Source organism: Notothenia rossii, assembly GCF_949606895.1.
Source record: "Notothenia rossii genome assembly, chromosome: 7".
Lineage (NCBI taxonomy): Eukaryota > Metazoa > Chordata > Actinopteri > Perciformes > Nototheniidae > Notothenia > Notothenia rossii.
In genome coordinates this window covers 24000370-24023982 of record NC_136905.1, presented here as the reverse complement: position 1 = coordinate 24023982, position 23613 = coordinate 24000370, and the positions used below count along the sequence as shown (strand labels likewise).

General features: G+C 42.7%; 1 long non-coding RNA gene across 1 annotated transcript; it reads left to right on the top strand.

Moving 5' to 3' along the window:
* Positions 1-17069: 17069 nt before the first annotated feature.
* On the top strand, positions 17070-18053 carry LOC307047546. The gene is made up of 2 exons (XR_013810478.1): positions 17070-17190; positions 17696-18053. It is a non-coding gene; the product is annotated as an uncharacterized lncRNA (long non-coding RNA).
* The last annotated feature ends 5560 nt before the right edge of the window (positions 18054-23613 follow it).

The window sequence follows — 23613 nt, the reverse complement described above, 5'->3', positions numbered from 1 at the left end:
ATTAAAATGTAAACCAATCTTTTTCATATGGGTGTTTTTTAGAGTTGTACCCCCTAGATCAGGTCTCTAGTAATCGTGTGCTCAAAGTGCACCAGATCGAAGCATTTTACTTTAAAATGTTCAAAAAATCTCTTCCCGGGGGATCATACCCCCGGACCCCCCTAGAGGATGTGACGTCCACCCCCCAATTTACCCCCCAAGTTCATACACAATACTGAATACATTTCAAGCCATTTTGACGTATATTACCTATGTCCATAAGTTTCTGTTTTTGTAGTGTATTTGTCTTTAGTAGAGATTTTTCATTTATTCTTTATATATAAAATCTCGCCTAGGGCAGCAAATTGGCTAGAACCGGCCCTGGTACTAGGCCTCAAGAGCCTTTCTTGTGCTGGCAGACACATAGAAACAAATTGGCGGGGCGCACTTTGCACGCGCACACACAAAAAAATTCCACGCGCTCCGCGCTCACATTATGCTGGACCCACCTGCCTTAGCACCGCTGCTATGACTCCATCCTAGGGGAAACACTGCGGTTGCATAGCGACGCTTATTGTTTAGGTGTCTTTTAATAAGCAGGTAGTCATATCATTAGCTAGAACTAGCTAGATCTGATCGATATGGATATACGCGAGTAAAGTGGTGGGATATTCGGTTAACGCGACCACTGCTCCCAAGCCCTGTTGTTGCAATTTTCCTTTCTGTTAAATAAGGTTTGTTAGATCCGAGTCTTCCTGACAGCAACGTACCGGTGCGTGCAGCACAGACACACAACTGCTGCCCAGTCGCAGCACCGTGAATGGAACTGCTGGGAGAAAAACTGACTATCAGATGTAACGTTATCTTTGATAATATTTCATTTCCTCCTTTTTCGTCAACGAATGTAAAGAGAGATTTTGGCAAAGTTTTTATTTAGTAAACTACATTTTCGTCTCGTCACTTTTCGTCAACGATATTGCATGTTGATTTTGTTACAGTTAATGTTTACTGACGTCGGTGCCGTCTTGTCATCGTCTCGTCTTAGTCTTGGAAACATTTTTCGTTGACGAACATATTTCGTCATAGTTTTAGCCAACGAAAATAACACTAGTTGGAAGCGGTGCCCACAGAGGATGTTGGATTAGAAGGAATCCTGCTGAATTCACTTACACTGATTTCAGATAAGAACCAGTCCACTATTAGCTCTACCCGGGTAGAAGGAGCCATAGCAGCACGCACGCACGCACGCACACTTACACATACACATACACATAACTGAACTGATCAGTTCAGATCATCTTATTCAAAGGGAAAGGACTCTTATTTGTATGTTAAAGAGACACATTTTTTATTTTCATATTGTTGGCACAATCTAATGTAAAAGTTGTTGAATGGTGCTGGCTAGAGATGCTCCGATCGATCGGCCGCCGATCTCTCTAAAAACTCCGATTGCGAGAGCCGTTCACATGACGTAAAATTATGACATAAAATACATGACACTTTTCTCTGTGCGCGGCAAAACAAGCTCGCCAAAATGGCTTCACCAGTCTGGCAGTATTTTAAGGTGTCCAAAAAAGACAATAAAATAGCAGTTTGCAACGTGTGTGAATCAGAAATCCTGCAGCTCCACCCGGTGTGACGGACCGGTGAGCGGAGTAAAACACATACTACATTACATTACATTACATTACATTGCATTTAGCTGACACTTTTATCCAAAGCGACTTACAATAAGTGCGTTCGACCAACAAAATACAAACTTGAAGAAAACAGAATCATATAAGTACATCAGGTTTCATAGAGCTAAAACATTTCAAGTGCTACTCAACTGGCTTTAGATAAGCCAGTCCTTTATTAGTATATAAGTGCTTTATTAATAATTCTATCGCTCGAAGTGGAGTCGAAAGAGATGAGTTTTCAGTCTGCGCCGGAAGATGTGTAGGCTTTCTGCTGTCCTGATGTCAATGGGGAGCTCATTCCACCATTCTGGAGCCAGGATAGCAAACCCACGTGTTTTTGCTGATGGGAACTTGGGTCCCCCCTCGCAGTGCGGGTGCAGCGAGCCGATGCAGAGCGAAGTGCACGTGCTGGGGTGCACAGTTTAACCATGTCCTGGATGTAGGAAGGGCCAGATCCATTCGCAGCATGGTACGCAAGTACCAGTGTCTTGAAGTGAATTCTAGCAGTTACCGGAAGCCAGTGAAGGGAGCGGAGGAGCGGCGTGGTGTGGGAGAATTTAGGAAGGTTGAAGACCAGACGAGCAGCTGCATTCTGGATGAGCTGCAGAGGTCGGATGGCACATGCAGGTAGACCAGCCAGGAGGGAGTTGCAGTAGTCTAGGCGTGAGATGACGAGAGCCTGGACCAGAGCCTGCGTCACTTTCTGGGTCAGCTGGGGACGTATCCTCCTGAGGTTGTAAAGAGTGGCAGTGATGTTTGCAGCGAAGGACAGTTTGTTATCTAGGGTCACACCCAGATTCCTTGCAGTCTGAGTCGGGGAAACAATAGAGGTGCCGATGTTGATTGTTAGGTAAAGAGTGGGACAATCTTTTCCCGGAAGGAAAAGCAGTTCAGTCTTGTCAAGGTTGAGCTTGAGGTGGTGAGCAGACATCCACCAAGAGATGTCTGCTAGACAAGCAGAGATGCGTGCAACGACCTGGATCTCTGAGCGGGGAAAGGACAGAATTAATTGGGTGTCGTCAGCGTAGCAGTGGTATGAAAAACCATGCGGGCTAATGACAGATCCGAGCGAGTTTGTGTACAGGGAGAAGAGGAGGGGACAGAGAACAGAGCCCTGAGGGACCCCTGTAGTTAATTGACAAGGGTCAGACTCGGACCCTCTCCAAGTTACCCTGTAGGTGCGGTCTTTGAGGTATGAGGTGGGGAGGGAAAGTGCAGAGCCTGAAACTCCAAATTCCTCGAGAGTGCGAAGGAGGATCTGATGATTCACCGTGTCGAATGCAGCAGACAGGTCCAGAAGGATGATGACAGAGGAGAGGGAGGCTGCTTTGGCAGTGTGCAGTTCCTCAGTGACAGCAAGGAGGGCAGTTTCTGTTGAGTGACCTGCCTTGAAACCAGACTGGTGCGGATCCAGAAGGTTGTTCTGATGGAGATAACAGGAGAGTTGTTTAAAGTCAGCGTGTTCAATTGTTTTAGACAGGAATGGGAGGAGAGAGATTTTTTGGATTTTCACCGTTTCCGCTCTGCTGCCCGAAGGATGATTCTATTAGCACGCAGTGTGTCATTTAGCCAGGGAGCAGGAGGGGACTGACGAGCCTGACGAGATGTGAGAGGACAGAGAGAGTCCAGAGAGGATGAAAGAGTAGAGAGGAGAGTTTCTGCAGCAGAGTTTGGAGGCAGGAGTTGGAACGAGTCAGAGGAAGGGAGGGCTGAGAGCACCGATGAGGCAAGGGTAGAGGGGGAGAGGGAACTAAGGTTGCGGCGGACAGGTGCAGAGTTAGAAGAGATTAGTTTGTTATGTTTGGAAAGGGGTAGAGAGAATGAAATGAAGAAGTGATCGGATGTGTGAAGCGGGTTTACAGAGAGGTTAGAAGTAGTGCAGTTCCTTGAGAATAAGAGATCAAGGACATTGCCAGCGTTATGAGTTGGTGGGGATGGAGACAGTGAGAAAGCAAAGGCGGTTAAAAGAGATGTTAGTTCAGATATCTTCCAAGTCTGGAGGTTGAAGTCTCCGAGAAGTACAGCGGGAGGGCCAGTTTCAGGGATGTGTGAGAGGAGATTATCTAACTCCTCCAAGAAGTCTCCCAAGGCGCACAATTCTAGAAGTCACCAGTTGTTATCCTGTCAAAATCGGGTTGCACACTCTAGGAGTTAGACTTAACACACTTAGCTATTTTATCTACCTCTGGAACTAGCTAAACTAGTTATAAATATATTTATTCTTCATGTCGGGTCTCTCATTACTGGATCAGTGAGCTGCATGAGATACTGACGGGCTCGAGCTTAAGGACGTCCCGTCGTCCCGGGGCCGAAATAATAAAGGGCCGGGGAGGATAAAAAATAATTTTGGGACGAGAGTTAAAATAAAAATACCCTGCTAACTCTACTACGAACGGCAATGAAAATGAAACTGACTGCACGTTTCGAGTAGCACACAGTTATTAAACCTCCTTGTCAAGATAAACACATGCACAAAACATTTAGAAACCCGCAAAATGCACACACACACACACACAGTACATATACCGACAGCCAGCGGCACAGCTGCCCGCAAATTCCTGGCCCGCGAATTTGCGGGTCTAGCTCTGTACTGAGTGTGTGTATTTCACGGGTTGAGTGATTTACAATGACAATGGCATCCCGTGGAGGAATTCTGCAAAAAATGTTTACCGTTACATCACGAAAACGTACAGCAGAACCAGACCCTGGAGCAGCGGCTTCTTTATTTACTTACTCCTCTTCATCCCCTATCGGTAATAAGGCTGAGATGAGAACTCTCCATCGTATTTAGTCCTGAGCAATATGCTGCGCCTCTCCCCATGTAGGGATGGGTACCGAGCCCCGGTATTAAACGCACCCCGGGCCGGAATTATTAAAGACAGTGGTACCGTAAAGCTCCGACGTTATCGGACTTTTTATCGGTACTGGAGACATTTAAAAAATATATATCATATATATTATTGCTACATAAACATTATATCGCAGTCTTTGTTTCGCCAACTCTGTTTCTAATATGCAATAAGACTACAAAATGTGTCTATGATGTATTTTCGATCTTTCCAATTCAGACGGGAGAGATCTCTCTCTCCCGTCTGAATTGTTTGTAAAGGTCTCCTGACTGTGTTACAGACTGTCATCCTGGTTAGTGGTTACTCTGGGTTCTGTCTTCAGGACAGAGTGTTGGATTTTTTTGTTGATTGGATGGGACTTGATTGGATTCAATATTAGAGTATCTTTCTCGTTTGTGTGTTTTTTTAAAATATATTTGGCCTTTGTTTCTGTGTTTGACTGATTTCCTCAAATAAAATGGTTGATGAATTATCATGTAATGATTTGTATGATGTTTTATATATGTTAAAGGTCACTTTGAATGATTTTAACTAATGATAATGTAGAAAAACTAATATATTAAATTCAGGACGGTCCACATTAATTTCGGGACGGCTTAGATTGTATTTCGGGACGGTTCCGGGAGGATGGTGAAAAAATGTTAGTCGGGAGCCCTGGCTTCCGCTAATTTCTCCCGTGTTATTATTCAAAGTTAATGTAAACTTGTAAAATATACTTCATTTGAACGTAATAATTATGTTGGTTGTTGTTTGCGGAAGCGCCAGTGAATGAACCTCATTAACTGAGTTTTAAACATCACCTTAAAGGTGACCTATCATGCAAAATGCACTTTTGCACGTCTTTTATACGTGAATATGTGTCTCCGGTGTTCCAGGGAACTCACCAAGTGTCAGAAAACACAACCATCTCGATTTTCCTCCATACCCAAATCTCTTAAAAAGGGGATGCAAGGGATCTGATAGACTGATCCAGATTTGAACACTTCTGTGACGTCACAGAAGTGGCGCTACGGCTATTGGGCCAACTCCACCAATCAGGAGGAGACAGCCACGGACATTGCCGTTCGAAAGCGCAGGAGACGCTGAAGTACATATATGCCAGGCCTGTAGATGGTGCTGTTCTCACAGAATCAGCCCATGCAAAGACAGTGTTAAATTGAGCGAAATGAGGAATGGCTAAAATGCATGATCTGTTTGGTATTTTGAAAAATAAAAAGTATAAACATGCCTTATATAGGTATGGTCCTACACTATATTATTCAAATATAGCATGATATGTCCACTTTAAGGATAATTTCTAAAGTGCAGTGCTTACCCATTGACCCTCCTTATCCCCCTGGGTTTGGTCAAGAGAAGATCACTGTAAGGCAGCTTCTTAAATCGTTCTCTTCCCACAGCCACATACAGCTGACCACACTCCATCTGATTCCCATCCGTCACCTGCTGGCCTTTGTTGGTGTAGATACTGGAATAAAGACACAATGGTACATAGGTATGTTCCTACACTATATTATTCAAATATAGCATGATAGGTCCACTTTAAATGGATGATCCCCATAGGCCCCGCCCACTCGATCGGCGGATACTGATTCCGGCGATCGGCCCCAAAATTGGCGATCGGAGCATCCCTAGTGCTGGCAATACAAATGTAAAATCTTCAACTAAATCTTAAATCTTCCCAGAGTTATTCACGGCATACCACTATTCGGACCTAGGTAGATGTTAGTGACTCTGTTCTTGGTGTGGGATAGGACTATAGGTGCGACACACATTTTTAGCATCACACTCTTAATTTCCTACGATGTGGTGAACTTAATGACACACATTTTGGTGGAAATTAATGTATTTATTCCAAGTAAAACATTTTGTTTTAAGAAGATGTCATGTTCTGTTCATTCAAAATATATTACACATATCATTGTATTTTAAGAATTCTAGAATACATAGTTATAATATATATGTTAAATAGTCATACTATAATGGGAAACAAAATCATATTTATTAAAGTCACAAAAGTTCACCCTCCACGGGTCAAAGGAGTGGCTGTGTGCTGCTCTGCATCGTAGGTCCAAAACCAACAGCAAAAGCTTTACCCAGTCAAAAACCTTACCTTTATTTGGCTTATTGACTGTACAATTACACTGCACTTAATCTGACAGCCAGATCTGAGAGCCAATGATAGCACACCAGGTTGTTGGAGATGTTGCCTCTGGGAGGTAACATCAAAACCAGCGTTTCCGCCAGGGGGCCATCTTGCCGTCATTTGACGCCCTTATTCAGCTCGGGACGCCCTGAACTCGAGCCGAGGGCATCCAAAAATATTAATAATTTGAGAGAAGATCGAGAGTTTTTGACGCTTGAAATAACGAAAAGGAAAAAGGACAAGGAAGTCCCGCTGTTGGAGGGGCAAAGGAGTCTGGTGGGATTCTTTTCGGAGTATTGAAGATCGTTTCCCCGACATCGGCAGTGCCTGCTACAGGACAACACGGAACGTGCGCGATTTGGACGCGATGAGCCGTGCTAGAGCGTGCGCGTTAGCTGCGAGCACCAGAGCCTCGCAGCGGCGAAACTGAGGCTCCGTGGTAAACCGCTCTCGGGGTGGACGCCCTCTCAGCCCTGGTCTGGCGGAAACACTGATCTGAAGGCTGGCCAGCAATGATTGTGAGGAAGATACCGTGAGCTAACAGAAAAATATTGTATTATAAGTAATTAACAACTTACAAAAACATTTAAGCGATTTTTAAACTCTAAACCACCCATCACTATTGCTCAGTGGGCATCCCGAAAATAAATCTATAGTTTACTTATGTAACCCCAGTTCTCAGAGTAACATGAAGTGAGATGTCTCACTATGGGATGCGCCTCAACGCGTTATGCAAACAGAAGCATCAATCTCATTACGCCAGTCCTGATTGGCTGGTGATCTTGACGTCTACGTCAGGGAATCCACCCACCCTTTAAGTAGCTTGCGCTACGTCGCAGCGTCATTCAAAAATAAGCACCTCTTCTCGCTTCGCCTTAGCAAGAAGGGCCGTCTGGTGAGACATCTCACTTCATGTTACTCTGAGAACTGGGGTTACGTAAGTAACCTATAGTTCCCATGCATAACACTCCGTTCAATGTCTCACTATGGGATATTGAAACTCCCGTATTGCTAGACATGCTTATCTCGAAAATCACCAAAACAACCAGAACTTAACAGGTAGAACCCTGTCTCAACACGGGACCCAGCAGTGCGCTGGCCACACTTGGAGCAGAGACATCTAGCCTGTAAAAGCGGACAAAAGTGAGCGGTGAGGACCAACTCGCTGCTGCACAAATGTCTTGGATGGAAACACCCTTGAACAAAGCCCAGGATGTAGCCAGTCCACGAGTAGAATGAGCATGCAGGCCCGTTGGTGCCTGCAGTGCAAACCCTGACTCGTATAAGCCAGAGCAATCGCTTCCACAATCCAGTGGGAGAGCCGTTGCCTGGTAACGGGCTTGCCCTTATGAGGGTTAGCCGGGGATACAAAGAGTTGGTCATTGCATAGAAACTCTTTGGACCTGTCCATATAGGTGCGTAAAGCACGGACTGGGCACAGCAAATTCGGCCGCTGTTCCTCAGAGGAACACAGCGGCGGAGGAAATACCTCAATGTCAATGGGGGTACATGAGCCGACCACCTTAGGTACAAAGGCAGGGTTGGGCTTCAGCAACACTCTCGTTTGCCCCGGGGCAAACTGAGTGCATGAATGTCACTGACTCGCTTGGCGGATGCCAGAGCCAGTAACAACACTGTCTTCAGTGACAGGTGTTTCATGTCAGCTTCTTCCAGGGGTTCAAATGGAGGTCGAGTGAGCCCATCTAAAACCACTGCCAAGTCCCATAAGGGCACCAGTGACCTGGAAACAGGCAGGAGCCTACGAGCCCCTTTCATAAAACGGCAGACCAAGGGATGTTGGTTAGCCGTCTTTCCCTCAAAGCCCACATGGCATGCAGCAATAACAGCCAGGTACACTTTGATCGTAGAGAAAGCTCTGTGTTTATCAAACAGGTCCTGTAGGATTGATAAAATCACCCCGACAGGACATTGAAAAGAAATGTGTCCCTTTTGAAGGCACCACTCCTCAAACACCCTCCACTTACAGTCATAGAGGGACCTGGTGGAGGAAGCTCTCGCACTCTGAATCGTGTTTATCACCTCTGAGGGAGCCCCACTGTATTCAGGTTATACCACTCACGGGCCAGGCCCATAGTGCCAAGCGCTCTGGGTGTGGGTGAAAATCTTCCCCCCCGCCTGAGACAGTATGTCCCTGCGTAGCGGGAGCTGCCAGGGCTGCCCGCACAGCAGCTGATATATCTCCGCCAGCCAGTACATTGCAGGCCAGTGTGGAGCTATTAGGATCAGTGTGTGGCGTTGTTCTCTCACTCTGGCAAAAGTTGGGGGTATCAGAGCCAGGGGTGGGAACGCGTACAGAAGGACCGGAGGCCAAACGTGCGCGAGCGCGTCCACGCCTAACGGTGCGTTTAAATCGCGCATTGAAAAGAACAGCTGACATTGACCGTTTTCTTTTGATGCGAACAGATCCATCGCGGCCCGGCCATAACGCACCCACAGCTGACTCACAATTATTGGATGTAGAGTCCAGTCTGCATATAGTGGTGCACCTCTGGACACAGCGTGGGGCTCCGCTCTCGCAGTTCTCGCGGCTCTCGCCGCCGCCGGGCCCCAGCCTGACACGGCACGGGGCTCCGACACAGCGTGGGGCTCAACCTCCGTTGCGGTCGTCACCATGTCTCGATTGCCGGCCGGCGAATCAACAGACATGAAGAGGTCCTGTCCCGACAGGCTAGCTTGGTGCGCTAGCCGTCGGCGGAGGCTCTTGGTGGTGAAGCGGGCACAATGTCCGCACGAACCAGGGGCATCGATAGCCTCCTGGGCGTGTTCCAGCCCAAGGCAGGATGAGCAGACCTGGTGTGAGTCCGTGCTCGAAATCTTAAACCCTCAGCCGCAGAGCCGAGTCTCCGAGCCTCCGTCTCCTCCGGTGTGAGGGAGAGAAGGGTCCATCCTCGTTAGCCGGGGTGTCAGCGTGGAGGGACACGCTAGTAACAGGTATGTTACCGTTTGAAATAAAAAATAAAAACCTTATCGTTATTCCGAAAGGAAAAAACGGCGGGCAGATTTTTTAATATTAACTGGTGTGTTAATATCTTTTATCTCCGTCTCCTCTGGTGTGAGGGAGAGAAGAATCCGTCCTCGCTCGCCGGGGTGTCGGTGTGGAGCGATAAACTAGTAACAGATACGTCACCGTTAGAAGAAAAATCAAAACCTTACCGTTATTCCAAAAGAAAAAACGGTGTGGCAGATTTCAATATTAACTGGTGTGTTAATATTCAATTCAATCTTCTTGCAAAGCAAGAGTAGCCGGCAAGCGCCCGTCGACCGAAAGTTAGCTTGTGGTTCATTCTGTGGACAGTTAAGCTAGCCCGGCTACTGATATTTTGAGATGTGCTCCGAAGCGAGAGAAGGCGTTTGAATGACACTGCGACGTAGCGCAAGCTACTTAAAGGGTGGGTGGATTCCCTGACGTAGACGTCAAGATCACCAGCCAATCAGGATTGGCTTAATGAGATTGATGCTTCTGTTTGCATACACGTTGAGGCGCATCCCATAGAGACTAGAGATGTTAAGATTCACCGATTCGCATCGGTGCACCGGCATAAACGTTCAAGATGCGAGTGCACCGGTTGAAAGAGTGCACATCGGCTACAGTTTGGGTTGAACTCGCGATGCATCGATTGCGTAGCGTCTTTGCATCGGTAAAAAACCGATTCATTCATATAAAATCCCCTTATCTTGTCAACGTTCAGCAGAGACGATCTTTGATATTTGCTTCGCCACTACGGAGAACGAGAGTCTCAGTTATCAACACACACGGAAGTTGAGGAGAAAGAGAAACACAGCGCAGCGAAAAATACCTACAAATCAAACGTTTGGCAACACTTCGGATTGTTCAAGAAAGACGGTGTAATAGTCATTTATGCTATATAGTTGACCGCAGGTCATGGAGAGTAATAAGGTATCCGTAGACCTTTGTATGAGGTATCTTTATTACTTAACAGGTCTACAGCCATGATACATAGATCCGTCCTAGATGCGGACTTGCATACACACAGTATCACTCCGCAGCCGCACCCCATCAGTAACGTCCTGATGTTATATGTGCGCGGCACTATTACTACAGACGGTCAACTTGAAAAATCACTCGCAAATTGTTAACGATGCCGAGCCGCTTCAAAGTACACAAGTAGTACGAGGAACTTAGCGACGCACATAAAGAGGCGACGTGGGGTCTGCGGCTGAAAAGAGAAACCTGAAAGTGAGACATATGAGTTAAATCACTCAGTGAGGTGTTCTGTCAGAGAGAGGTGTTTAGCTTACAGCAGCCTGTGACGGCCAATAATAATTTAAATGTCTTCCTTACTGTAAGCAGTTATGAAATACCTGTTTGTGAAAGGTTATTTGTTTTCTTTATTGTTCAGATAAAAACCACTGCTTTCTGCTCACTGGTGAGTTAGCCTCTGACTGTTAAGCACATCAGGCTGGCAGCTGTATGGGCATTGCTCTATGGTAGCTGTTATTTGCACATTGTTAATCATGAGCAATGCATCCTTACATTGTTTAACTGTGAGGTATTATACAATTGTACTCTGGAGAGCTTTTAAAGGTAAAAAAATAAACAGCATGATGGGATGTGCAGTACCAAATATGTAAAGCACTTTTTTGTTAATGTATGATTTGCTGCATATAAGGAATAAAACAAAAATCCTCTGTCGTACCATATTGAAGTATCATTATTTTTGCATCGTGTTGAATCGCATCGTATCGCCCCGAATCGCATAATGTTGAATCAAATCGTATCGAACTGTATCGCAACAGGGGTGAATCGTATCGTATCGCATCGCCTGGTGTTTCAAAGGTATCGTTAATGTATCGTATCGTGGTAACGTATCGAGATGCGCATCGCATCGGCCTCAGTGATGGAGATGCACATCCCTAATAGAGACACATTGAACGGAGTGTTATGAATGAGAACCAAGGTTTTTATGTGACACCTGGGCTAAAGAACTGTGCAAAAATATGCAACAAGCGTATACATTTTATAAGAAAAAAGTTGTGCAAAAACCCTCAGAACACAGACTCTAACCTAAATTCTGGCTAACATCGCTTCCTCAATTATCAAATGCTTACCTTTTTCTATCTCACTGTATTCCCTATTCTCTTCTTGTGTATCTCTATCTTCCTCCATGCTCTTGTTTTCTCTCCCTCACCTACTCTCACTCTTCATCACACTGCTTCTTTTTTTACTCCCTCTTCTATTTGTTTGTCTCCCTCTTCCATCGCTCTCTTCTAGCCCCTTGATCCTCTTAGTCCCCCTCTGCCCCCCTCCCTCTTCCCCTCTTCCCCCAATGCCCGCACCCATCTCTCTCTCCCCTCAGCTCACAGGAGGGTCAAGTGCACACGCTTTTGTCTCAAAACATGTGGAGGGAATTAATTGGCTCCAGCGTTTGGCTCTTTCCACCCGACTGCTTCTGTGCGGCTGTCACCTGGCTCATGCTCCCGCTCCTCTCTCCCTCTCTCTTTCTTTCATTTACCCCTCCTTCCACTCACTCTCTCTCTCTCTCTCTCTCTCTCTCGCTCTCTCTCTCCCAATATCTCCTTTTCACTTTCTCTCACCCCTCCTTATGTCCTCTTTTTCTTCTCCTTCCACTGGCTCTTTCTCTCTCTCTGCTGTCCCTGTCGTGGCCCCCTTGTAAGATCAAGCCCTCTGCTGCAGCTAAAGGACTCTCACGTTGTGTCTATTGAGGGTGGATAATGTGTGCTGTAGTCAGAGTTCCCGTTCAAATTTTTCTTTGCCGGTCAACTTGTCCGTTAAAGTTAAAATCTTCTGGACAAAATGTGCAAAGTGCCGGTCAAAGGTCTTCTTTGTTATTTATTGAGCTTTAAAACAAATTCATAACGATCTCTATATTAAACAAACTAATTATAGCAGATTAACTACATTATTCAAAAGTGTAGAGTAACTTTGGATAATAACACCGGAATAATAAACGGAGCCGGTCCCTCTCATGCAGCTCGCTTATCCAGTAATGAGTGAACCGACAATAAAGAATAAACATATTTAGAACTAGTCAGTTCCAGAGGTAGCCTAGATAAAATAGCTAAGGGTATTAAGTCTAACTTGAAGTGTGTGTTTTCCTCCGCTCACCGGTCCGTCACAGCGGGCGGAGCTGTGATCATGCAGAGCTGCGTGTCTCCGTCAGCAGCAGCTGATCTGCTCTCTGATCCCTCTCTCTCGCGTACGGTTATACTTCACTCGCGTTTATGTCCATATCGATCAGATCTAGCTAGTTCTAGCTAATGATATGACTGCCTGCGTATCAAAGGACACCTATAGGCCTAAGCAGTGTTTCCGTCAGACCAGGGCTGAGAGGGCGTCCACCCCGAGAGCGGGGGGGGGGGGGGTGTTTTGAATTTTGACTAGAGCCGTCCCTTATAGATACTGTCTTTTTACGTTAGTGAGCCGGATCATTTGGGTCGGCTCTAGTCAAAATTCAAAACACCCTTATTATTATTAATAATTATTAATATTTTTGAACGCCCTCAGGTCGCGTTCATGCCGTCCCGAGCTGAATAAGGGCGTCAAATGACGACAAGAAGCCCCCCTGGCGGAAACGCTGCTTATAAGCGTTGCTTGGCAACGGGGGTTTGGCAGCAAAAATATAGCGCAGCATTATGCAGCATTAAGCATTTGTTTACATGAGGGGTCAACATTTCCCCTTCAGGAGCATAAATCTCTTCCTCCACATTAAATGTCAGACATTAGAAAGGAAGTGACTGTGCATGTAGCTTGTTGACTCTTCTTGTCTGTCACATAAGTGGCGCAACTGATGCGGTATTGCACTAAGGGAAAATTATTTTGACTGGACATTTTGAACGGAGAGATTTAGATTTGCCGGTCTTCAGCATATTTTACCGGTCATAGTCCGGGAATTACCGGCTAACGGAAACTCTGGCTGTAGTGTAGTTGAGGGATATATACAAGGAGACAGAGGAGGGACATAGATGGACAGAACAAATACAACACATACATCGGGAAATACTGTACAAAACAATCATTTCACTTTAACTTCCCATATGCTGTAGCTCAAAATATTGTCATCCTCTGTCACTCGTTATTTCTACGACTACACACTCTCACATTTTAAGCTATGGATAAAAAGTCCCATTTTGCCGAAGCTGTCCTTTCAACATCCCATCTACCGACCAGCCCATCCTTGCATTGTCACAACTGTCACAGTTCCAAAATGAAAGGGGAAAAACTGTTTTGCAGGGAGCCAAAGATTGATTTTAAATCATCTCATTCCATTTCCTTATCCTCTTTTATCCCCACCCATCAGTCCATCCAACTAGCCATCCTCTAACCGTCCTCACACCGCCTCACTTCTTCACACCCTCAAATTCAACTACATTAAAAAAAAAAGCTAAATTTATTTCCCCTAGTCCTTTTCATACCCCAATTACCAGACCCCCCCCCCCCCCCCCCCTCCTCCCATCTACCCCTCCCTGCACCCCCTCCTAAGAAAGAGGGATAAATCAGGCTGCATATTAATTGTATTCAAAAGGGGGAACATGTGCCTGGCGTACTCCTTGTTTCCATGACAACCACCTCGGGATCCATAAAGATTTGAGGGGCAAATGGGTCTGGGAGAGTGGGGGTCACCCCAAAAGAGGATAAGCATAATTACAGTGAGATAGACAGACAGTCAGGGAATGGTGAGGTCTGTAAGCAAGTATCCCAGCCAGACACATACTGTTAACAGTCTGTCTAGGATTTAATGGCTTAAACATATTTGATAGCCATTTTATTATAGCTTGTAATCTATTATAGTTGAGTTTGTTATAAACGGTGTGCTATATATTTAATCTAAAGTATATTTATTTCCAAACAATGCTCCTTTTTAAAATTATTTTTTAGCAGATATTAACAAAAACAGCATCAAAAGTCTTCACTGGTATTGTATCACTTGAAAACACCTTTTTTAAATAACTATTGGAAGGCTTGCATTTGTTCCTAATCATGCTCTTTTTTAGTAACACCATGCTGCAGAGTCACTTCATGACAAATGGTCTTAGCACCCATTGGTTTTTGAACTACTATTTTGGTTTTTGGCCTTTGCCATCTTGTGTTTTTAGAAACAGAATTATAACGAAAGATCGAGACAATGTAAACAACTTTGAGGCAACCTAACCTAAGGTGACCAGATTTTCAAAATTAAAACCGGGGACATTTTGAGTTTTGCGGTCAATATATCATTAACATATCCAATTTTCTTCACTGTTAAAGACAAAACGGGGACAATTCTGGTTCAATGTAATTCGAACATTTTAACTGTTGGATACAAACAGAAGGACGATAGCCCATATATGAGATTTCAAGACTATTTTATTTTGAAACTCTTCATCAGAGTTTCCCGATTTTCTCTGATTGACTAGATGGGGTCTCCTGCTATCACCCTGAAGTGAAATAAGTATTTAATTGACTTTGAATGACTCTTTGATTATGGACAGTTTCCAATAAATAATAATCAAAATATAGATGGACAATAGATCTAATTTGAGATTTTAAACAGCATACATTTTATATTGTGCTTCAGAAAGTAATGTTATTTTAGGGGTGTTGTGAGATGGTGTCAACATCAATTGAAATTAGTGAATTGAAATTAGTCACCCAGTGGAAATGTCAGATATCTTAATAACTGTATACTTACATTTTACATTCACTCAGTTATAATGTGGTAGTTATACGTAGTTTGTTTTAAATTATTATTGATCACATTATAGAGTAAATATTTCTTGATTTAAGCTCCAGTATATATGAATATGTTTGGTGTGTTTTTTAGGTATATTTGTTATTGACCGAGTAAACGCTTTTATTTTGAAGACAGTTTTTACAGGCCTCTACCGTAATGCATAGGATATTCGCGCACCGCAATACAACTTGCGGGCTGGCTTGACTGTTTTTTCCGAACTGGGGGCTGGCTTGACCACAGTCTGTTTACCCAGTGTTTCCTGACATAAAACGTTTTATTTCACCTTGCTATGTGCTTTTAACGTATATTAAAAAACGGGGACATTTCCGGGGACAGTTTCAACCGGGGACATGCCAATACAAAACGGGGACTGTCCCCGGAAAACGGGGACGTCTGGTCACCCTAACCTAACCCTTAAAATTCGTGAACAGAAAGCAAACTGTTAAAGGCTTACAGATGGTCAATGGTCTAAACCTTTACAATACATTGATAGTCAGAAGGAAGCCACACCCTAAAGCTTATCCTGCTTTATTATCTATTTTACTCTAAATGTAACTATGTAAGGACTCAAGTAAGGCCTTACTTCTTACTTAACAAAGAACACTGTTGTGAGAGCTTGACTAATTTATGAATCGATACATTTCTGTTGAAATCAGCATATTTTGTCCATCCTAGCTGTTGGATTTGGAGCAGAAAGACAAGTCAGCCATGTCTTTTTGCAAATATAATATATGTAACGAGCATTAACAACAGTATATGCACAGAGTATTAACAGCATAAAAAAGGTGGGGTTTCTTCAGCCTTATAAAACAATTAATTATTATAATAAATGAATTATTTTAGTATTAGCATCATTCAGTATCAGTAACGTTACTTACTAATCACTGCCACAAAACGCTAAAAATATGTCTTAGATCCAAATATATATTATTTGGATCTAACTAATCTACGTCTGTATCTGTACACAGACATGGAATAGAAGGGTGCAATTCCTAAACCGGAGCCAGACCTGCCAATCTGCACCTGTCCACCAGCGGTCACTGGCGAGTTATTCATCTCAACTTTTCCTTTTCATGAATGCCAAGCTCCTCCTGAATTGCAATCAGAACCAAGTCTTCTCATTTTCTCAGATTGTACATGTTGCCTGAGCAGTAAAAGCTTTATTTTGGCTGCATTTACCTGTTTTGACAAGCCTTTGCCTGCCTTTTGACCAAGTGATGACTGTGTTCACTGCACCTGTTCTGCCGTCTGAATCAGCTTTTTGGTATCAGATCTGTGATAGAGTATTACAGGCTGTGGTTGGATGAACAGCATTCTGGCCATCTGTGTTTTTGAGTGTAATGAAAACATAGTCAAATCCTGCTTGGCAATCCTGTTACAGACTAGAGTTAGCAACTCTTTTTAGAATACAAAGGCTGAGATAAACTACAAAAAGTGGTTATTTATCCAACTGTGAAAATGACTCTGTTTACAAACTCCCAGCATGATTGACATAAAACTGATTATTCACTTGAAATATAGGAAAAGCTAGAATTTATCAGCCAAAACCATAGACTGTATATGTAAATGGACGTAGGGTCCGTGACGTCACCCACAGGTTTCTGCAGAGTTGCCGAGAAGCCCTTAGTAGGCGGAGTCGGCCACTAACGGCTCGACAGTGACGTCAGAGTTCAACTCCCGCCTGCTCCAGCCTGCTCCAAATAAGAGGCGGAGCCGAGGCGAGACCTCCTGCCACTGAGCTGGAAGTTCCAGAGCTAGCTGAAGCTACCAAGCTAAGCTAACATGCTCCCCATCTGCACACTGCCGTGGCATTTTACGTTTCTAAGGTAAGCGGACATGAAACTACTCAGCAAAACTATAAATAATAATCTAAGTTATTGAGTTTTTAGCATAATACTTCAGAATCTTAAAATCCCTTAACGTTTGTATGCAATTGCGCTAAATTCAATATTGGAACCAAGCAAATATGTTTGCATGATATTAGTTATTTATATTTTGATATCACTTAATTATACGTTTAATACATTTAAGTCAAGCTAAGGTACATGTGATGGTAGCTAGTTAGTGCTCTTACCTGTGAGGCCTCCTCCAAACAGCATAATAACCAGACTGTATCATTAAAACTAAGTACCAGTTCTAGATCCTTGACTTTAAAAGACAAAATGTATTTAAAGACCAATCTTTATTTGAATGTGCCTCTTAACCTGAGATATTAGTTATACAGTAATAGTATTGACAATCTAAAAAAACTGAGCAACTCAACAGTCAACTTTATATTTCTTATTGTCTACTCTAAAGCATTCATTATTTTCATTTTTCTCTCATATTCAGTGTGGACGGATTGAGACAGCGTGGTGTCCAGAGAGCTGCAGAGACTTCAGGGAGAAACCTCCGTGTGATGAACGGATTGAGACAGCGTGGTGTCCAGAGAGCTGCTGAGACTTCAGGGAGAAACCTGATGGACGTCCTGTCTGTTGGTTTGGAGAGGACTGAGGGTCTTTCCTCAGCGAGGAGGACCAGGCCTGATGGAGGAGCCCATGCTGGCCATAGCTGATACCAACTGCACAGCTAGTCTGTCACTTTATTTGACTAAATGTGTTTACTTATACATTTAATAGGTTTACACCTTTTGTCCATATGGGATTTTAACTTTTGGTTCACATTTCAATAAATTGTATTTGTATTTGCACTCCTTTCGTCCATTATTCTTACTGAAAATGTTAGATTACACATTCACATCTGACTGAAGATTGGCCCCATTTATTTGTGACGTTGCAAACTCTGCGGTACAAGGCACAAGTGATGTGAAGCTCATAAAGCGAGGCAAATAGAAATAATCAGCGGATGGAGTGTAGATGTGGAAATGCATTCGATCAGCTGACTGTTTTTACCCTCAGAGAAGGAGAACATGTCGTGTCTTTCAGGCATGTCCTTTCCTAACAAAAATTACAGGAAACATAAAACATATTATTGCAGAACAAGTGTGTTATTTATGAAAGTGGTGTGTTTGTGTGTTTAGGGGCTGTAGATATAATTATATTGTAATTGTAATGTTTTTTTTTATTTCAACAGAGAGCTACAAAGACAATCAGATTATGAATGAACAGTATGAAGTTCATCAACATTGAAATATATGTTATTATCAAAATAATATTTAACTGTTATCAAAACGTAGTGCAACTGTAGAAGCTTGCTCTGTTGTCTCACTGAAAGAATAACTTTTACCACGTTTTTTACAGACAATATTGAGAGATAAATCCTCAACTTAACTGATGTACTGTATAGGTGATAGTAGTAGTATTAGTATTTAGTATTGTTTAATGGAATGTATATCAGTGTATTAAAGTCAATACTTCATTTATTTAAACCAATATCTTTCTTGATTCTTTGTACAGTATGAAAAAATAGTCTTATACCTGTGCTGAAGTTCACTGCTGTGAGGAGTCCAGTTCTGTCTCTCACTCTCTGGTCCAGCCTTTCTGCATCACCTGGACACCTTAAACAAACGGATATATATATATGTAAAGTACCATGTGTACAAACAATATAACTGATTCTCTTCTGTTAAACATGTTGGATTGTGTATTGTCCGAGTCAGGGTCCTTTTTATTTTACTGTAACTTTGGAAGTTGTGTTACCATTGATTACTGAAAGAATGCTTAAAACTCAGTACTTACATTCTTATATTCAAAGAAAATCAGTAATATCTTTAAAAACGTACATTGCAGCTAAAACATCCAATCAGCGAGCTGAGGATCTTTCCTACGTCTGTTGCCGATATTGTTCCTGTAATGAGAGTTCACATTTATGCTACATTGAAGGGTGGAATTGACTACACATCTTCAGAAACATAATTTGTTTCAGATATAACTCATAGCAAATAAAGCATAAAAATATAAGTAATAAAAAGATAAAACACTGGCATGTAATTTACATTAGAATAAATAGGATGGTTTTGAATAATAAATGAGAGTAAAACACTTTTTTTGTATGAATTTGTGTTTCATCCAATCACAGAGCTTGTTGACTTATCACGAGGTTTGTCAAAGCGGACAGGCGTCGTCACAACAATAGTTGGGGATTGTGGGTAGTTTAGTCTCTTTGGCGCTCTACATTTCAGAGAAAACAAGTTGTTTCTCAGAATTAAAGGGGAAAAACACAAAAGCATTGCACACAATTTAAACCTATCAATGTCGTTTAATCAACAAAGATAATATGGTGTTTTTGAGTTGATGAGTAGTGCAGATATCACTGTCAAATCAATCAACAGTAAGGAGAATACTTACTTCCGGCTGTACAATTCTCCGCTATCCAATGGGAATGAACGCTCACATTGCCTTTAATAGCTGCCGACATAAATGGATGCGGTGCTTCCCTAAGCATCAAATACCGCCACCGATGGGAATACATTGCAATCAGTTGAAAGCCCTTTGCGTCCGTTTATGAAGCTGAAGGAGCCTCAGCGTGTCACAACTGGACACCACGAGACCCTGACCAACCGTCGCTCCTGGATGCTTAGGGAGTGAGAGTGTGTTGCTCATGCAGCTAACTGAGTAATGAGTGACCCGACAGTGAGGAATACATATATTTATAACTAGTTTAGCTTGTTCCAGAGGTAGATAAAATAGCTAAGTGTGTTAGGTCTAACTCTTAGTGTGTGCTTTGCTCCGCTCACCGGTCCGATCGATCGGAGCATCCCTACTAAATAGTCATTACCTCACAGGAAATGGTCACACCTCTTTTTGTCTCAAGGAAATAAAACTACAGGCAGGCAGACATTCAAGCACACAAACACACACACACACACACACACACACACACACACACACACACACACACACACACACACACACACACACACACACACACGCACATGCACAGACCAGTGCAGAGGCTTCATCTATTATGCATGAATTTGGCTTAATTGCAGGGATTCTATTTGCATAACCTCTCCAAGTGTGATCAAATATGTTTATTTATATATAGCAGTCCTCTGACCTTGACAGTGGTCCGTTTAGTTGTTGTGCGTGTGCATGAGTGTGTGTGCAATTGTATACATGTATACATGCATGTTCAAGTCTACAACTACTGTAGTGCAGTCACACATACACAATGAGTGTTTATGGTGGGCCATGGCTGAACCTGTCTGTTCCTTAATAGCTCCTGTCATTGGTGCTAATGCTGGTCTGTCTATGAATGTTGGAGGCACCACAGGAATAGTTTTTCTCAGTATAAATATAGTCTTTCAAACTGTCAACAAGCTGAAGACTGAATTGGGGAGGTCACATTCCAAATATAATTGGTTACAGACAGGCTATTACATTCAAACACTGTAATCAATAATATGTAACACACAAACCTCTTGGTTACCATGGGGATTTACTAAAGCAACTCTCTCTGCTATTAAACAAACATGCTTCTCCAGCCCAAGACTGTATGTTTTTGTCAGTATTGGCTCTTAATTCAAAATGTGTTTTAGTGTATTAAAATGTATATCAAAGAAAACATATATGTTTTTGTTTCACACTTAAGGGGGGGATACAATATGTTTAAACAATATATACAAATGTGTAAACTTGGCTGTTTTAGTTATGTCAATTTGTATTAATATTGATCAATTAAATAAATGATATGTTAACAGTTGATCAATTCTCTCCCTACATGTATTATACATTTCTTCCCTTTATGTATTTGGGTCTGTCACACAGGCTACAGAAAGCACAGGGGTACTTCAGTGAAATGAACTCTAACAACAACAAAACAAGTAAAATAGAAAGTTATTCACAACATAGTATTGATTCCATCTGGAAATCTAAATTGCCACCCTTGTTAAGTGAGTTAGACCCAAAAAACACATTTGGATAATGTGTAAAGGGAGGATATAACAGCATGAGTTGATGTCCTACGACAGTATTCAGTAGCGATCAATCAATCAATGTTTATTTATATAGCCCAATATCACAAATGTTACATTTGTCTCAGTGGACTTCACAGTTTGTACAGAATATCAGTATGACAACACGACACCCTCTGTCCTTAGACCCTCATCGTACAAGGAACACTTCCAGAGAAAACCCACAGTTTAAAGGGAAAAATGGGAGAAACCTCAGGGAGAGCAACAGAGGAGGGATCCCTCTCCCAGGACGGACAGACGTGCAATACAGTAGATGAGATGAGTGGGGAAACCCTAAATCTAATTTGAGTTTGCCTCTGGTTATGATTATGACATGTCCTAGTCAGTATTAGAGAAGGCAGTGCTCTCGCCCTGAGTGTTGGGACATGAATGGGCTTTTACAGTTTTTTTTTGTGGTTTTTTTCTTCCTTCAACTGCAGTTTTCTGCCATCACAAATGGTGACCTATGCAGTGTAAATGTGTTAAAGTGTCACACTGCTTTTGACTTGAGTCGGCTCCTTGAGTGATTCCACTGGCCGGAGGCAAAAAATCAATTATTCCAAATGCACACAGAAAACAATGTCCTCTTGAGTTGAAAACGTTAGTTTGGCAAAATATTGTGGTGATATTAACTTGAAGTTACTACCCTGTGAACGCACAGAGACCAGCAAAAGCAACAAGGATTCAGGAAAAAACAGATACACAAGGTCCAATCAGTTATTCCGAACTGTTGCACTCAGTTGGTGCTTGATATGCGTAAAATAGCCACACTGGATAAAAATTGCAATATAAATGAAGCTAAAACAAGTCTATTTTGTTGTATATTTTCTTTTTTTATTCATATCTCAGTCTTATTCACTGAATTTATAATATATAGCAGAAGGGCCTGAGTGCAATGCAAGGAAGTTGGCTCTGTCCCAAATTAGAAAAAAACTTCTTTCCTTGACATAGTAATTCATCTCGTGACTAAGGCACACGTTTTAACTTCTGCACCATCTAATGCTTACAATGAGGAATTATAGCAAGCCAGAGACATTTATTACAACAATTAAGAATTAACAGTATACTTGTAAATCGTCAATACCTTTACCTTTTTCACATCTCTTAAATCATCCCAATAACCCTCCATAACATCATGACCACTTGGTTGGAGCGGTTGCCTCAGACCTTAATTCTAAACCACATTTGATGGATGGATGAGCAGACAGATGGACGGGGGGGATCGATGGACCGATAAACGAATTGGCAGACAGATGGACGGATGAACAAATGGATGGTTGGATAAGTGGATGGGTGAATGGATGGATGGATAGGCATTTTTACACATGGCTGTCTGTTTGCATTTCTGTCATGTCCAAAAGCAAATTTCTTCACCCAGCTCGGATGTGAGTGGGGGGGTGTGTGTGTGTGTGTGTGTGTGTGTGTGTGTGTGTGTGTGTGTGTGTGTGTGTGTGTGTGTGTGTGTGTGTGTGTGTGTGTGTGTGTGTGTGTGTGTGTGTGTGTGTGTGTGTGTGTGTGTGTGTGTGTGTGTGTGTGTGTGTGTGTGTGTGTGTGTGTGTGTGTGTGTGTGTGTGTGTGTGTGTGTGTTTGTGTGTGTGTGCTTCCACATGTGTGTTCATGCCTATGTGGGCAACCTTTGGATTTATGTGCGTGCGTACATCTGTGTGTGTCTAGCAGCTGTGTTCAGCAGACAGGTTATCTTGGAGGGATGTGCCTCAGATTATTCAGAGGGTCAGATTTGATTTCTGCTTGGATCATGTCCTACTGTAGGCTCCATGTTGTTTAATCCTGTGAGATTCTGAAAAATGTGAGACAGCAGCACTGGCTTTTGGCCGAGGCCTGATGCACAGACTTGAAACATGGGATAGAGAGATTTGTTTTTGGGGGGGTAGTGAAATGTGAATGTGACATATAGAAAGGCAGAAGTGCATCTCACTTTTATAATGATATGTATTAATTATTGGTTTTACCAATATGTGGGTGTACACTAGATCTAATCTTTTGCTTCCATTAAGAAAAATTGAATGACACTGATGAATACAAATCCCCAAACGCTTTATGATTTCATCATCGAAGCCAGACTTGTATGTGCCAGTGTTGATGTGTTGAGATGTATGAATACAGAGCAATACTATTGCTACCCTAATGGCTACATGTAAATAGCAATCTAAGCTGTCCCTTGAGGCTTAAAACCACATAAACCACAGATTGTATAATTCAATTTGCTTGGATGCATCATTTCATAAACTGCTAATTCATTTGTGTTGAGTGAATGCTATATTTATAACACAGGGAGATGCATTATGTGCAGATGATAAATTACATTACAGCTATTGTAATTCCTATAACAATCTGT